A 6,687-nucleotide genomic window follows, 5' to 3' on the forward strand; every position below is an offset into this window, starting at 1 on the left:
TTAGGAAAATATAACAATTCTAAGTATGTACAGATTTAATATAACATAAAATATGTAAATCACAAACTGGCAGAATTACAAGAAGAAATGGACAAATTCATAGACTTCACAAGTTATTTACAAAAGCATATACTGGGGATCAAAATCTTAGAAAAAAAAATATTATGTTAAGAATACAGAGGGGAGTGGCCATTTAGCTCAGTGCTCTTAACAACAAGGTTGCCGGTTTGATCCCCACATGGGCCACTGTGAACTGCACCCTCCACAACTAGATTGAAACAGCTACTTGACTTGGAGCTGATGGATCCTGGAAAAACACACTTAAAATAAAAAGTTAAAAAAAAAAAAAGAATACAGAGGAGTTGAACAAGACTGTTATAAACCTGATCTAATAAATATATATAAAAATTTGGTTCCAGAAATTTAAAGAACATACAGATTTTTCAAACCACATGAGGCATGTATAAAAACTATGGCAGGCTAGTACAGAAAACACATCTTTGTAAATATCATTGTAGGCAAGAATGCACACAGGAGCACGTGAGCAGATTATAGCAGTAGTTCAGGGAAGATGGAGTAGAGGTTGGATTCTGGATACATTTTGAAGGTAGAGCTGACAATTTACACAATGCAACAGAGAAGAGGACTCAAGGATGATTGCAAGGTACTTGGCCTTGGCAACTGGGAGAAGGAGTTGTATTATAGAGATGGAGATGCTTGGGAGTGGGGAAGGGAGGACAGGTTGGGATATGGGGAATCCTGTTTGAGAGTAAGTAGGGTTTGTCCTGGGAATACGAGAGTCATTCAACACTCAAAAAGCAATCAATGAAATTCATCATATTAACAGACTAAAGATTAAAACTGTATGATGATCTCAGTGGATGCAGAAAAAAACTTCTGACAAAATTAAATATTCATTCATAGTAAATATATATACATATATCAGCAAACAAGGAATAGAAAGAAACTTCCTTAACCTGCTAAGAGCACACAAGTTCTGGCAATTAAGTCCACAAACTCATCTTGGAAAAAGTACTACCTACCTCATTGCTGAATATCATTACAGTCACCTTCAAAGTCCTCCCTTTGGGAAGCTATGCACCAGCACCTAGTTCATCCTTCAAAGCAATTTTGGAACTCTTTTTCTGGAATGGCCATCAGAGCTGTCATTGTATTACCCTTGACGTCATCCTGAATGTCATCAAAATGTCTTCCTTTCAATATTTCCTTTATCTTTGGGTAAAGAAAGAAGTCACTGGGGGCGAGATCAAGTGAGTAGGGAGGGTGTTCCAATACAGTTGTTTCCTTGTTAAAAACTCCCTCACAGACAGTGCTGTGTGAGCTGGAGCATTGTTGTGATGCAGGAGCTCCTTCATGACCATTTTTGCACGCACCTTTCTCATGCCACGATTTTCAGTTAAGATTTTCCTAACAGTTTCTCTATCAACGTTCACTTGGTCTGCTATGCTTCTCACAGCTAGCCAATGATTTTGCTGCACAATTCAACAAATTTTTGCAAAGTTTTCATCAGTTCTGCTCGTTATTGGCTGCCCTGACCTCTCTCCATCTGTGACGCTTTCTCTCTCCTCAGAAAAACATTTAATCCATTTGTACACTGCCGTTTTCTTCATGGCATTATCCCCATAAACTTGGACTAACATGTCCCTGATGTCACTTCCACTCTTGCCAAGTTTAACAAGAAATTTAAGGTTTGTTTGTTGTTTTAATTCAAGTTCAGACATTTTGGGGATGGCACACAAAAACACAACAACAATAATGAACACTACCCAGCAAGACACTGCCACACGTCGACACCAACACAGCTGTGAGACACTGATATACCAAGGTTATATCAGTGTTTACCGAGCTGTTTGTATAGTGCTGCCAATATACGTGCACAGTGGGAAGTCCGTGAACTTAATTGTCAGACCTCATATAGAAAGATACATAACGTTAAGAATCTCAATGCTTTCCACATGAGATTGGGAATAATAAAAGAATATTTACTTTCCTCACTCCCAATCAATATTCTACTGAGAGTTCTGGCCAGTGCAATAAGGCAAGAAAGAAATGAAAGATATACAGATCAAAAAGAAAAAAATAAAACAACTTTTATTCATTGATGACATGATTGTCTACGTAGAAAATTTCAAAGAAAAGGAAAGAAGAATGGTATGCCTGTTCAACTTACAAGTGGAAATGTCCAGTAGGGCAACCGGGCATGAGTCTAGAAGTCAGGGAAAAGGTCTGGTCTGAAGATGGTTTGGGAATTGCCATCCTATCAAGGATGTAACATCGTTTAGAGCCATGGGACTGGATGAGATCACCTACGGAGAGAGTGTGGACAGACAGGAGAACTGAATGCACTTTGGTTAGAGACAGGACGATGGGAAAACCCAGAGAAGGTGTGGGCAGGGAGGTAGGAGGAGAACCAGGAGAGCTGGGAGACCAAGAAGCCAAGAGGGAAGAGCTCCAAGGAGAGTGTCATCTCTGTCAGATGCCATGGCCAGATGCCACAAGGTGGATGAAGGTCGTTAGTGAGTTGGCTAGGACAGCTTCCTGGGAATGTGGAGAACAAAAGCCTAACTGTAGTCGTTCCAGAGAAAATAGAGAACAAGTCAAGCCGTGATAGCATGGGCATGTGAGGTCAAGCAGCGGACTGGTATTCTTTTGTTTTAAGACATGAAATATGCTAAAGAAGGATCCGGGGGAGGGAGGAAAGATAATGTTTCAGGAGAGAGGCAAATCCAGAAGAGAAGTCCTTGAGTTAGTGGTAGGGGGTGAAACCCAGCGGTGCTGAGCAGAGCCATACTGAGGCCTGAGCAAAAGAAAAAATCAGTAATACTGATCCTGTCTTCACTTACAGTTTTGATGCTTTGTCTATTGTCGATTTTTTGCATTATTTTGATTTTTAAAAAATATTGCATTAAAATATTATATAATTTGATTAATAAGTTTTCTTGGTGCCCCTTTATACTCATAATTTGCACCTAATGTCCTGTGGAAGGGAATTTGTGGGAGATTTCCTAGTATAAGAAGGAGGTGGAGGGTGTATTAGAATAGAGGGGACATAGGACCTCTGATGACTGGCTAGGACAGTCCCCAGGCTGGCAGGCACCCCCACAGCTCAGAAACAAGGATAGGAGGTTAGGATTGGTGGCTGTCCATGTCCTGTTGTGGTCAACTTTAGCAGGGTCAGAGCTCCCTCTGGTGGGCCTGGGTGGCAAAGACCGCTCAGAGTGGATGGTGCTGAGGGTGGGCTGCGTCAGGGGAGTCTAGGAGGGGGGTAAAGGAGAAGAAGGAGGGGAATAGGACTAGAGAGGAGTGAGTTTTGAGAAGGGTAATCAATAGTCCCACATGCCAGAGATGCCTCATTTAACTTTGGCCTAATTAATGTACATCGGTGCAGCAAGAGGTGTAAATCAACACATGTAAACCTCTTCAAGTATTTTGCAACCTATAAAATGGGAATATCTATAAGACAGGATTTCGCTCCGACTTACAGGCCCTGTAGATGAAATTTCATGAAAGAAGTTTCTTGGCCTTGGTCCTAGTGTCAGGATAGAAGAGCAAATAATAGAGGCTTTTTAAGTCCAAGTCAAGATTCCTTTAGAAAATTTCCATACACTAGAAGTTATGAGGTTCTCACTACTAGAAAGTGACCTTTCTTACCACTGTGAGGCTGGGATCCAAAAAAAATAAATAAGTAAAATGTCAGAGAGGTTGAAGAGGGTAAAAGGTGAAAAGAGACTACCGTCAACCTGGGCTGCCACGCAGGGTTTGCTGTCACTGGAAATCCAATCCTGGGGCCTTTGAACTATGAGGGTTGGCAGACCAGGGACCAGGTAGAGTTTGAGTGACTCAAAGCAATTTTGGTTGCAATAGGACTGATTGAATTCCAGCTTCATGTCAACAATATTGGGACTGAGTTTGGCAGCTCTGTTATCCAGAAGGTGAGCAGGAAGTTGGACACTGCTGCCACTCTCACCTGGACAGCAATGCTTCTCAGCGAGAATGGACACCTTCAGCCTGATGGGCTCAGGATACACACAGACCTAAGCAGATACCAAACCCACCCTATCAGCTGTGCTGGACGGCAGAAGGACTGATGCCAGGGCCACAGGCTGGGTCTAGCACTATGATTCCACTTTTAAGTGAATGTTAAACAATAATTTCATTTTAAACCACTTTGCAACACAGCTACTGATAAAAGGAAAAAATAAAATGGAAAAAGCATTGCTAAGAGAGTCATTTAACCATCGAGTAGGAATGCCGCCAGGGAGTAGGGCTCATGCGCCTTGTGCCTCAGTTCTCAGAACTGCTATTGAGTTGCTAACCTGTTGCTAAACTCAGCTCAAGGCTGAGCCATAAACATCCTGGAACAACCACTGCTGCATGGACACATCGGGATTTGGCCTCCTCCTTGTAGTTTTTGCCTCCCCCATTTGCATATGGGATCTAGCCAATCCCTGTTAATCTTTCGTTTGCATGGAGAACCCAAATGGGAACCACACTTGTAACTTTGCCTCTATAAAACCCTGCCTTTTTTTGTTCTCCTCAGAGCACAACTGGGATTTCTACCTGACTCTGCTCCTCCTGGATCGCAATCTTTTTGCTCAAATAAGTGTTTTTTTTGTTCTTTATCACCGCCTAAACCTCTTCTTTGGTTAACACTACCTTCAGAATTTAATGTTTCTTTTAGATGACATTTGTCTGGGATGTAAATATTGCTAAGTATCCTATTAAACTTGCATGACAGTCTCCTTGGGGAAACCAGAAGGGGACTTGAGTATAGCTGAACTCCAAATGTGCTCCCCCCCACACTGGTCACTTGGCAGAGGTTGGAAGCCTTAAGGGCTCCAGGTATTTGAGCACAACTTCTGCCTTAATCATTGACTAAGCTATGCAGTTACAAGAGGGATCCCAAAAACCAGACTAAAGAAAATAATAAGAAAAGAAAAATCTGGTAGAGATATCAGTAACCACACACTCTTGTAGAAACAAAATCCACAGTTTAAGTGCAGTCAAGTTGCTAAACAACAGCTAAATAGGCAACAAGCGTCATCACCAAATACTCTGAGACATGCAGAGAAACAGGAAAGCATGACCCACTTCAGGAGAATGGAGCGGTCAACAGAAACTAATTCTGAGTGGGCCCAGATGTTCCATTTAGCAGAGAGATACTTTGAAGCAGCCATTATGAATATTTGCAAAGAATTAAAGGAAATATGTTGACAGTGAATCAAAAAATAGGAAATCTCAGTAGAGAAACAGAAACTATTTTTTTAAAAAGAACCAAATGGAAATTTTACAGTTGAAAAGTAAAATACCTGGAATGAAAAATTCATTAGAAGGGCTCACCAAGTTTGGGATGGCAGAAGAAAGAATCAGTGACTTCAAAGACAGATTGATAAAAATTACCCAATCCAAAGAACAGAGCAAAAAAGATTGAGGAAAAATGAACACAGCCTCAGAGACAGTGGAACAACGTCAAGCATAACCATATATGTATAACGAGAAATCCAGAAGGAGAAGAAAAAGAAAGGAAAAGGCAGAGAAAAATTCTTTCAAAAATGAAAATGACTTGTTCTGCTACTCGTGACACCACCCCTTTGGTGGGGACCTGGTATGTCATTTGTGCAGCAACAGCTGAGGAGACTCCAGTACTTGCTGTGATGAGAAACCCAAGAAAGGAATCCAGACCGAGAACAGCGGTGACGGTAATATGAAGGTGGAGGGCAGGATGGTCCTGTGGTGCAGTTTAAGATTAAGATTATATGCCACTTAGAAAACTAACGAAAGCTTATTGTGAATGACAAAGTTTCTGATCTGTTGAGCAGCCAATCAATGAAATAGACACATCCACATAGTTGGAAATAGATGGCAAAGATACAATCAGCATATTCTTATAAGTGTATCTACTTAGTAGATACGTAGTCCAAAACTCTGTTTCCACAGACCAAGAACACAATCTCAATTGGAAAACTGCAATTTGGCTCCACTACGCCACATCCTGAATAGTTTTCTCTGTTCTTTCATTTTCCCCTCGCTATTTATTTATTGTGCATGAAGTGACTGGGATATGTGCATAAGCATCTTGCATTTAAAAAAAAAACTAAACTGGTAGTGGTATATTTCATCAACATCAACTGAAGCTGAAATAGGGAAAAATATTGTTTCTGTGAAAATACCCCCTTTCTTCATTAGAAACACACTCATTTAAGTACCACCTTTCTATTTCAATAAACTATTAGCTCTTGCTGTTTAACAACAACGACAACAACAAATATTGAAAGAAAGAAAGAAATTCCTGCATATCTTGTTTGGAGGATATCAATGTTTTTTGTTTTTCATTGTAAATCAAGGACAATTTTGTAACTTTATTTGTATGTAGCTGTTATGTGTATAGCAATATGTCTTTAAGTAGTGATAGATTATTTTTTAAAAAATGGATCTTAGGTACTTTTCAAGTCAAGCATATTGTTATTTAAATAAATTTCTTATTTTTTTAAACATTAAAGCAAAAATAAAGACATTCCCAGATAAGCACAAATTGAGAGAATTTGTTGATTGTCGATCTCGCCTACAAAAAACACAGAAGGAAGTCCTTCAGATTGAAAAGGAAGGATGCCAGATGGTATCTCTAAGCCACAGGAAGGAATGAGGAATGTCAGAAATGGTAAACAT

This window comes from Rhinolophus sinicus, chromosome 3 (assembly GCF_057876585.1).
Source record: "Rhinolophus sinicus isolate RSI-liver-muscle chromosome 3, RSI-T2T, whole genome shotgun sequence".
In the NCBI taxonomy this organism is placed as follows: Eukaryota; Metazoa; Chordata; class Mammalia; order Chiroptera; family Rhinolophidae; genus Rhinolophus; species Rhinolophus sinicus.